At 38.1% G+C, this 11970-nt stretch overlaps 1 pseudogene; it reads right to left on the bottom strand.

Moving 5' to 3' along the window:
* Positions 1 to 8081: 8081 nt before the first annotated feature.
* LOC140824281 (pentatricopeptide repeat-containing protein At5g08305-like) lies at positions 8082 to 8950 on the bottom strand (annotated as a pseudogene).
* Between the last annotated feature and the right edge of the window lie 3020 nt (positions 8951 to 11970).

Here is an 11970-nt window from a genome sequence, read left to right as displayed (position 1 = left end):
TATTGCAAAAATGCGTACCTTCATCACTTATGATGGCTCTCGGTGTTCCAAATCTGGTGAAGATGTTCTTATGCACAAATTTCGCTACAACATGAGAGTCATTAGTACTGTGGCGATTGCTTCCACCCATTTCGACACATAATCAATAGCTAACAGAATATAAGAATTACCAAAAGAAGGGGGAAAGGGTCCCATGAAATCTATGCCCCAAACATCAAAAAGTTCCACCTCCAAAACAGTTGTCAGTGGTAATTCGTGACGCCTAGAGATGTTTCCTAGCCTTTGGCATCTATTACATGATTTTACTAAGGTATAACTATCCTTAAACAAACTAGGCCAGTAAAAACCAGATTGTAATACCTTAGCTGCTGTTCGTGATGCTCCAAAATGTCCACCTATATGGTGAAGAATGACATTTCTCCAAAATTTGTTGGGCTTCGAGACCCTCCACGCATCTCCTAATCACTTGGTCAGCACACCTCTTGTACACAAATGGGTCGTCCCAATAATAAAACTTGATATCATGGACAAACTTCTTCTTTTGATGATAGCTCAGGTCTGGAGGAAGGGTACCACAGGACAAAAAATTTGCAATATCAGCAAAACAAGGAATTACATTGTTTACCTCAAAGAGTTGCTCATCCGGAAAAGTTTCCTGTATAGCTCCCTCTTCTTTCTTCTCCTCCAACTCAAGTCTCGACAAATGATCAGCTACTTGATTCTCACTACCTTTTTTATCCTTGACCTCGAAGTCAAATTCTTGTAGTAGCAAAATCCACCTTATCAAGCGTGGTTTTGCATCTTTCTTGGCAAAAAGGTAGCGAATAGCTGCATGGTCAGTGAAAACGATTACCTTTGTGCCAATCAAATAAGGCCTGAATTTGTCGAAGGCAAACACTACTGCAAGCATCTCTTTCTCGGTCGTAGTGTAATTCTGCTGAGCAGCATCCATTGTGCGGCTTGCGTAGTAGATCGCCCTAAACATCTTGTCCTTTCTTTGGCCTAAGACCGCGCCCCACTGCATAATCACTTGCATCACATATTAGTTCAAAGGGCTCCTTCCAGTTCGGCACTATCATGATCGGTGCGGTCACCAATGCCATTTTAATCTTCTCGAATGCCTGCAAACAATCATCATCAAATATAAAAGTCGACTCTCACCAATGACATTTTAATCTTCTCGAATGCCTGCAAATAATCATCATCAAATATAAAAGTCGACTTTTTTGAAGCAAGTTACACAGGGGTTTAGTAATTTTGGAAAAGTCTCGAATAAATCTACGATAGAACCCCGCATGTCCGAGAAAACTCCGTATTCCTTTGATGTTCTTTGGTGGGAGAAGTTTTTCGATCGCAACTACTTTAGCTCGGTCCACCTCTAATCCCTTAGACGACACTTTATGTCCGAGAACAATACCCTCTTGGACCATAAAGTGACACTTCTCCCAATTAAGAACTAGGTTCTTATCCTGGCATCTCTGCAAAACGAGGGATAAGTTATGTAAACAATGATCAAACGACGAGCCGAATACCTGAAAAGTCGTCCATGAAGACTTCCATTATTTCCTCCACCATATCTGCAAAAATGGCCATCATAAAACTCTGGAAAGTGACAGGTGCATTGCATAGCCCAAACGGAATTCTCCGAAAAGCAAACGTGCCATAGGGACACGTGAAAGTAGTCTTCTCCTGATCTTCTGGCGCTATAGCAATTTGGTTATATCCTGAATATCCATCTAAAAAACAATAATGACAATAGCCAGCAAGTCTATCAAGTATTTGATCAATAAAAGGCAATGGAAAATGATCTTTACGTGTGACATTATTTAACTTTCTATAATCAATACATACCCGCCAGCCAGTTACAGTGCGAGTAGAAATCAGTTCATCATTTTCGTTTTTAACCACAGTTATTCCACCCTTTTTCGGTACAACTTGTACAGGAGACACCCAACTACTATCAGAAATGGCATAAATCACACCAGCATTTAGTAATTTCAGTACCTCGTTTTTCACAACCTCTTCATTGCTGGGTTCCACCTCCTCTGGTGGTCCACATAAGGAGTATACGACTCTTCCATCAAAATTTTATGCATGCATATAGTGGGGCTAATTCCCCTAATATCAGAAATCGACCATCCTAAAGCAGCTTTAAATTTCCTCAATACTCTCAATAATTTATCTTTTTCAGTACAAGTAAGAGAGGAAGAGATGATTACCGGATATGTCGACTTGTCACCTAAAAATGCATGACATAAGTGGCTTGGCAGTTCCTTCAAGTCAGGCGAAGGTGCTTTTACCTCGATTCTCTCATTTATATCCAACTCCTCAGGCGGTGCATTTTTCCTCCTGTCCTTCTGCAGTGCTTCAAGAGCCACTCGTTGCTCTTTCACTTCCCAAGTTTCTTCATCAACAGTCCCAACAGCACCTATCAAACAGCTCTCCAAAGGATCCCTAGTTCCTGCACAATCAATGGACATACATGAGTCTAAAACATCAATGCTTTTACAGGTTCTTACCTCATTTGACTCCTTCATGGCGTGGTAGATATTGAAAATGACAGCTTCTCCGCCAACTCTCAAGGTGAGATTCACAATTATGCACATCTATCAATGTCCCTTCTGGTTGCCAGAAACGGTCTCCCGAAAATTAATGGAGCATCATGATCCTCTTCCATATCTAAAATCACGAAGTCAGCAGGAAAAATAAATTTATCCACTTTTACCAGTACATCCTCGACGATCCCACGTGGATACGTGAGACTTCTATCCGCAAGCTGCATGGTGATCGTGGTTGGTTTAACCTCTCCAAGCTCCAATTCCCTGTAAATAGAAAATGACATCAAATTAATACTCGCTCCTAAATCACATAAGGCTTTACTACATTTAGAACCACCAATAAAGCAAGGAATAGTAAAACTCCCTGGATCTTTTAATTTCTGTGGTAGCTTCTTCTGCAATATGGCGCTACACTCTTCAGTAAGGTTCACAGTCTCAAACTCCTGCAGCTTCCTCTTCTTAGAGATCACATCTTTGATAAACTTTGCATAATTCGGCATTTGCTCCAAAGCATCAGCAAATGGTATGTTGATGTGTATCTTCTTAAAAATCTCCAAAAATTTTGCAAACTGATCATCCAATTTCTTCTGTTTGAATCTCTGAGGGTATGGAAGGGTCGGTTTATAAACTGGAGGTCGTTCAACTTCAACTTCTGTCTTGGATTCATCAGTTTTACCTTCTTCAACTATCTTTTCACTTTCCACTCTCTCTTTAGGAATTTGTACATCCAATTCCTTTCCACTCCTCAAAGTGACTGCCTTGCACTGCTCTTTTGGGTTAACCTCGGTGTTACTAGGAAATTGACCCCTATTCTGATCTCTCAATGCGGTAGCCAACTGTCCAATTTGAGTCTCCAAAGATTTCATTATGGCACCCATATTTCCCATGTGAGTCTCCATATTGTCAAGGCGAGATTCAGTCCGTGCCATCCTCTTGCCGGACTCAGCAACAAATGTTCCTACTAAATCCTCAAACGAAGGTTTCCCTTCCCCTTTGATGTATTGAACCCCGGTGGAGGATTCAACACATTATTATTATTTGCATAAGAAAAATTTTCATGATTTCTTAATCCTGGATGATAAGTATTAGGGGGAGGGTTACCTCGATATCCTCCAAATCCTCCAAAACTTCTGTTGTTGACGTACTGAGCTTCTTCATGAATAGATGTTCTTCAGCAACAGTTGATTGAATCTCAGTTTCTGATATGCTCACTTTGTTCATAGCTGCGAGTTGTGTGGTCAGTGCTGATACCTGTGCAGTGAGTGACGTAATGGGATCCACAACATAAACTTCAGCTGTCCTTTTTACGTCTGCCCTTTCTGACGGCCACTGGTATCTATTTATTGTCATCTGTTCGAGCAAGTCATAAGCTTGCTCAGGAGATTTGGCAAAGATTGTGCCACCAGCTGCAGCATCCACTGTTCCTCTTGTTTGCCCATTTAGACCGTTGTAGAATAATTCAATCTGCACCCAGTCTTCGAAGCCATGGTTTGGGCACTTTCTCAATAGCTCCTTGTATCTTTCTCATGCCTCATACAATTGTTCAAAATCAGTCTGCCTGAACTGTGCTAATCTCAATCTTCAACTGTGCAGACTTTGCAAGGGGAAAGTATTTTGCCATAAATTTTGTCGCCAGCTCCTGCCATGTCGTGATACTTCCCAAGGGAAGCGATTGGAGCCATCCTCGAGCTTGATCCCTAAGAGAAAATGGAAAAAAACGCAGTCTAATAATATCATCAGGAACATTATTAATCTTTACTGTATCCGTTATCTCCAAGAAGGTTCTCAGGTGGACGTGAGGATCAGATGTGGTTGTCCCAGCAAACTGGTTTTGATGAACCATATTGATTAAAGTCTGGCTTCAATTAAAAATTATTGGCGTTGATTGTCCCTCTTGCAGTACCAGAGTAATGATTGTTGATTACTGGTCGGAAGTGATCTCTTATAGGAATCGCCTCTGGTTGGGCGTGTCTGTCATTCTCTCTGTTCTCAGTCATTGCTTGGATCTCTTCTCTTCTTGCTTTTCTTAATCTTCTTGCGGTTCTTTCGATCTCCGGATAAAAAATAAGCAAGTCAGGGCTTTGCGATCTTAGCATACACTGTCAGGCAGAAAAAATGAAAAACTCAATCAATATAAAATAAAATAAAAATAAAAGCTCTAAATTAAAATCTAGACTAATTGATAAGAATACTGATATAAATTCAAATTTGACACTTCCCGGCGACAACGCCAAAAACTTGTTGCGAGTTTTCACTACCGCAAGTGTACGGTGTCAAGTTTTAGTACTGGTTAGAGTACAGATAATCGATCCCACTGAGGAGTGTGTATAAAAATGTATATCATTGCTCGTAATTAAAATAGTCTCAACTTTATTTAGAAAAATCAAATAAAAGGTTGGTTTGTTTGAAACAATTAAAAAGTGACTAAACAATAAATTAATTAAATCACCGAATTGAGAGATAATTATGAGAGAGAAGATATCTAGAGAAATGATTTCACAAAGTTACCACGATAATTATTCACAATTGAATTTATATTCCTGAATTCCAATCATTTAATGGCCAAGAACACTTAGATTGTTTTATTCCCCCTTTCCCAAGTGACAAATAACTGTATCTATCAACTTCGATTCAATTGTTCCTAATTAGAATCTAATTTTCATAGATAAATGCAAACAATATTCTTACTAAGCCTCGCTAAAGTTATACGCCTTCCGAACGCTATAACATTTAACGATGTGTTCTAATGATCTATAATTCTAGTCCCTCTCCCGATTTGTAGAATTAGTCAAACAACAGACAATTTATGGCCAGTAAATTTCAGTGCAGTAAACACAGAGAACACAAGTAAACATAAATGGAATTCAATACTCTAAAATAACCATGTCAAATCATCTTGTCCACAAAGCTACATCATTCTCTAGAATGGGAGATTAGTTCATCACGAAATTGAAATACAAACGGCGCATACTCAAAGTTTTAGACATTGACATATGAGAAAATAGAAATGCAAAAGACAGATAACAAATCCGAAGTGTCGTCTCTGTCCCCAGATTCGTCGCTCTTCGTTTTTGTAATCGATCTTCGCGTGTCGTGCCTTCGTCTCGCCTTCGCTCCGAGTCTTCCCTCTGTATTTTTGTCCAAAACGGCCTGTCTCACTTCTGACCTAGCAGCGCGCATTATATAATGGTTTCTGGAACGCCGTGTGCGCGGGTGCAGCGTGATATCGCGCTGCTGCGTGCGCGCTGCTGTGCTTGGCCGGGCATGTGTGCGCGCGGTTGCGCGTAATCTCGCACGGGCGCGCGCGAGCTTCTGATCATTCGCTTCTTCTGTGCGCGCGTGGGTGCGCGTGATTTCGCGCTGCTGCGCGCGATGTTCTGCTCGGGTGCTTGTCTTTGCGCGCGCGGCTGCTCGCGATGCGGCGCGATGGCGCGCACCTCACTGGTCTTGCACCTATTTACCTATGCGCGCGCGCCTGCGTGTGATGTCGCGCGGCCGCGCGCACACATCTGTCTGGTGGCATGCTCATGGTTGTGCGCTTCTTGGTCTACTTGGCTTCGTGTTCACTATTTTCCCCATTCCTGAAATGACAACAGAAACAAACCAAAAACGCATAATTCTGTTTGAAACAAGCATAATTCCAAATGGATTCTAATATAATTTAAGTGCAAATCCTGCACTTATCAGTAACACATCTTGTGAAGGATACAAAATCTCTTCTTCTCAAGCCTGATAAATTGTTTAGATGGAAGCAAATCCCTACTACATTCTTGGACCTCCCTGTCCCGGGTAATCTTCAGGGGCACGTGATGAGAAAAGTGCCCCGGGTTACCGCTTCTCTGTCCTCTCTCCTCGGACTTAGATACTCGGTCTCCCTTCTCTCTCTTCACCGTTTCTCTCTGCTATTTTTGCGCCTCCTTTATATTAATATACTTTTCTGTCCAGGCTAACAAATCCTCAAAGTCCCCGAGAGTTTTCTTTGTCAGTGATCGAAAAATTTCACACTCCCCTCAGCCCCTGAGTGAATGCAGATGTCTTGGTCTCGGGGGCACATGAAGGGACATCCAAAACAACTCTGTTAAATCTTCAATATAAGCTATCAGACTCTCTTCCTGACATTTTTCGACTTCAAAAAGACTAAATGCAGTCTTTTTGTACTACTTGTTGCTACTAAAATGATGTAGAAACACCTTCTGAAAATCCTCAAAAGAATGAATACTCTGAGGGACCAATCCCTCAGACCACCTCTGAGCCGAGTCAACCAGAGTGGTCAAGAATACCTTGCACTTGATTATGTCAGCATAAAAGTGCAACATTTCCATATTCTCGAACCTAGCCAAATGTTCCTCGGGGTCTGCATTGTCATCATAATCCTTGACTTTTGTAGATTTAAAGTTCTCGGGAAGAGGTTCCCGGACAATATCTTCAGCAAACGAGCATCCTTTGATGATTACCCGAGAATGACTTTGACCTTCCATCTACCCCTCCAACACTCTCATCTTCTGCCTTAATTATTGCATCTCCTCCACCACAGCCAGGGACTTGGATCCGACGCTAGATTATCTTTCTTCCATCCTTGCTTCCTCTTCCCCTACCTCCTCCTCGCTCTCATGTTCTCCTCTTGGCTGCGTAGCATGATGAGAGGAATCTCTTCGGTTTACAGCTTTCTCCACTGCTTCGGATATGATCCGAGCCAACTCCTCCGGGGATACGGTAATGACAGTTGGAGGTCCTATGGGTGGAAGACCACCTTGTCCAGAGACAAGTGCATCATCTCCTGGAGCCCGGGAAGTATCTTGGTTGGTTATTCTGGTAGGAGCCACATCAACGTCTTGATCTCAATTTCCCACAAACAGCGCCAATGATGTGATCCAGGTAAATCGGGTGAGCAAAGTCGGGGCAATCTACCAGATATGATATAAGTGTCGTGTTTAGGAAAGAGAGCAAGTGACTACAACTTGTGATGAAGTTATTTGTCTGTAATATGGCTTCAACTGTAACCTGCAGACAATGAGATGAGCTAGTGAATGGGAGCCAGAGGAGTATCCGGCGTATCCACTCCGATGCTTAAGTCAGCAGGTGAAAAGAGTAAAATGGCTATATATATGGTGATATACGTGAGTGCTTGAGAGTTCAAAATTCCTGAATCTGTAAATGAGAAATATACATGCTATTTATAGGAGGAAATCCCATGATTACCTTGTTTTCAGTGCCCACCTACTAAGTATGATAAGGCGACTGCCATACCCTATTTCTGATGATTTCTCTGACACGCCAAAACCCATGTCGTTCTGACAGAAATGATTGCCAAGCATAAGATAGCCCATACTGATACACTCGAGTGTGGTGCACTTCTCGAGGTAGCCCGGATGCCGCGAGCTTGCATGAGAGCCCGGGCTCCTGATTGACTAGGGAGAAAATATCCCGGGCATCCACATGCCCGGCTGCTGAAGAAAGTAGTCTGCATATTAACCCTGATTTGGGCTATCCATTTAGTTTCTCGAGTCATCCTTATGGGGGGTATCACTCCATAAAACTATATCCATCAAAATTCTTCACCCCTCTTTATTCCATCTCTTCTCTTGTTCTTCTTGCTTCATGATCACACTACTTTATAACCGCGTACACATTAGATAGCCCGATGTATCACCCATCGTGATCGCCCTCCAGCTCAATTAGCTCTCTTCCCCTTGCTTCTGCAACTTCAAATTTTCTATAGTTTATACAACGATTAAATAACGTTCCCAACATTGAAGCTTTGGTTTCTATTGGCATCTTAGATACCTGCGAGTATGCCTCATCTACGTGACCTGCACCGCTGCACGAGCTAGCTAGAACATCCACCACGGAAGCATAATGCTCAGCCTTTGGCGCCATATCATTCTTAGCAATGATGTCCGAATATTCCCGTGCCTCCTTCACTAATCCTCCACGGGCACAAACATTCAGCAGGCACAAGTACGTGATCTCATCAGTTTTGATTCCCAATTCCCGAATTTCCTTGTAAATGCCGAATGCTTCCACAGCATAGCCATGAATTGCGAGACCTCCGATCATCGCATTCCACGAAAAAACATCCATGTATCTTGCTGAAACCTCAAGAAATACGAACAGTGCCTCCTCAATTGCACCACGTTTAGGATACATATCTACAAGGGACGTCCTTAAGACGAGAGCTATCGGGAGCTTATTCTCTGCTATGTATCGGTTATCGTCCTACCTTGTCGAAGTGCACCCAAGTGAGTACAACCACATAAAACACTAACCATTGTCACCTCATTTGATTTCAGTTTTCCATTCGCTATCATTGTCTCGAAAACCGACAAGGCTTCCCTGTGATTTTCATCCTTGACATAGCTGTCAATCAAAGAGCTCCACGACTCCACATTCATCTCAATTAAGCTACTCAAATCTTTTAAATAGTACAACATAACAAGCACCACATTTTCATTGATCTACCGAGTAGGGACAATTGCACTCTTTGCAATTAATGGAAATCAAACGTGTGACCTCGGCTCTGGTACCACTTGTTAGGATTGCAAACGTGTTTAGTATTTAGAGGGGGATTGAATAAATGCTTTAAAAAATTTCTCTGAAATACTGACCGATAATGTGACTGGTCTTGATAGGGCAAGATAAATAAGTTTAGTAAACCAAATGACACAAGATATATGAAGTTCAAAGACAATATACTTATGTGTTTCTCATTCTTCTACTTAGGAAGAAATTCACTAGAAGACTTTGATTTTACCACTTTTGTAACAAACCGTTTCAACCTTAGGACTTATCAACTACCTAAGTTGAAACTCTTAGTTAACTTTCACTAAAGTTTGAGACAACTAGTCTCATAAAAATTACAAGACAAATATTCATAAAAGAATAAATCATTAGATTCAAAATGTCGAGCTTCTCAAATGGTCTTGACAGAAATGGTTGAGTAGTTGACAAAAGCCTTAGAAGATCAGTAATGATATGTAGATGTTCTTGAAACGAGGGTTGTTGAGCAGTAGTAGATACGAGTATGAAGAGTGCTTCAAGCTTGAAAGAATTTTTTCGAATGTGCATCAATTTCGTGTGTAAAGCTCTTCTTGTCATCCTCTAATTATAGTGTTTTTTACATCATCATGTTCAACATTCGACTGTAGCTCATAAATACAAAATTTCAAAATTATTGTTGTCGTTGTCCTTTCTCGATTCATAGTTCACTTCAATAAATAAGTAATTTGGAAATTTCAAAGTATGGAAAGAAACGACCAATGACAGAAAAAGTTAATTGAATATGAGCTATGTCTTTTTAGGAAAACATTCTGATTTTTTGCTGTCTTGTTTGTAATGCATGGCCAATATACCAAATTTTCTGATAAATTAGTTAGGATCCTTGTAAGATGTGTGGCTTAAATCTGAATATATCTTACTCAACTGTCTTCAATATGCTTCAATATAGTGAATGATTTGTCTTATGTCACAGATTTATAAGCTCGAGCGATCGAATAAATCAAATAAACTAATAAGGCTAAAGAGGTTGGATAGCATTGCATCTTGAGACCGTTTGAATGACTTCTTTTGAATATTCAATAAAAATGTCAAGGACATGTAATACATACAAAGACAACTTGATCTAGTACAATAATTCATTGTTTGTTATCATCAAAACTAAAAGATCTAGCAAAAATATTTTTAAAGCAACCTATAAGTTGTTTTTTTTTAATAAAAAAAATTTACCAACAAATTTTCAGAGTTTATAAGCTCCGCCAAACACCATCTTCCAGCTTAGCTCAATAATATTAATTATTATCATTAATTATAATATAATCATTATTAATAACCATGGTAATAGTACCAATGATAATATTAATACACATATTATTGGTAATAATAATAATAATAGATTTTTATATTATTATTTTTAGATATTAATCAATTTATATAATTTTACATGAGAGTATGTTTGAGATATTATAAAATATAAAAATATAATTTGGTCTTTAAAGATATTTAAATTAGATATATTTCATCACATCTAATAAATAAGTGACATCTCATTGATGATCATATAAATGAGTACCATAAATGGACATCATATATATCATACTCATACTTAGTTCAATTATCAAGGTTCTCACTCAAGTAACATATATTAATATTAATTATATTTTTTGATTCTCTTTAAATCTAAATATCTTTTTATACATAATTTATATCACCTAAAGTACCATTGACTATATGATTTCAAAGATATCAAAACTTTCATTAAAATTATTTTTTTCTCGAATATAATTAATGTAACTATTTAAAATAATTTAATTACAATTTATAAAGCATTTTCCCCCCGTTTTTCACATACATGCTATGCTGTGTGTTTAGTTGCATGGATTTATTGAAAGTCTATTAAATATCCTGAGATTTATATATATTCAATAATAATAACGATGTGAAATCATATATGTTGGTAAATCTTTTAGGTTTCTCTTGGACTAATAAATTTTAAATATATTTGTGTTGTTTAAAGAAGTAAGAACTAAAATTTAAATTCAGTCATTACATGTTTATTTAGAATTTCGTGTTAATAAAGATAGATTTATAATTTACTCAATAATTTAATATATTGTTTCATTATAAACAAGTCAAAATCCGGATTTAAAATCTCTCTTGAAATGCAGTCTTAAGGTTTTGAACGACATCCATACATCAGACCTAAATAAACAAACGCTAAAAAGTTAAATTTAACACAATTTGAAATTTTCTATATATCGAACAAAAATAAAATAAATTTTTAAAACATTAAAATTAACAAAATTTGAAATTTTCAAATATTTTATTTGATATCGGACCAAGTAAAGCAAAACCCAACAAACCGTATCCAAAAAATGTCGAATTTACCAAATTTTGGTATACCGATGATTTCGGTATGGTACGGTATGGTAATAGTATGCAATTTAAAATTTTCGGTATATACTGAATACCGAAATACCGAAAAAAATACAAAATTTTTAAAATATCTAATATTTTAAAACAATAAATTTATAAAAAATTTAAAATGTAAAGTTTTTTTCGGTATAAAACGGTATATATCGATATCGTATACCAAATACGGTATCGATATGAATTTTTTATATCGTAATTTTTAGTATGGTATATGATATAAGATTTTCAGTACGGTACGATATACCACCTTACCAACAACACATCGGGGTGGGATTTTTTCCTCATGTCTTTTATTTATTTATTTTTTCAGTTAACGTGTATATCTCAATAATGATATATGAAGATAAATAATCTAATATAATAAATAAATAAATACAGTTAATAAAATATTTGATTTGATTTCAAAAAATAATAGTTTGTTTGATTTAATTTATTAAATTTGAGATAAAATGACAATTATCATTTTATTTTTTTAATAATTAATAAT

Source organism: Primulina eburnea, chromosome 2, assembly GCF_022965805.1.
Source record: "Primulina eburnea isolate SZY01 chromosome 2, ASM2296580v1, whole genome shotgun sequence".
Taxonomy (NCBI): domain Eukaryota; kingdom Viridiplantae; phylum Streptophyta; class Magnoliopsida; order Lamiales; family Gesneriaceae; genus Primulina; species Primulina eburnea.
This window is presented reverse-complemented; position numbering and strand designations above follow the sequence as displayed.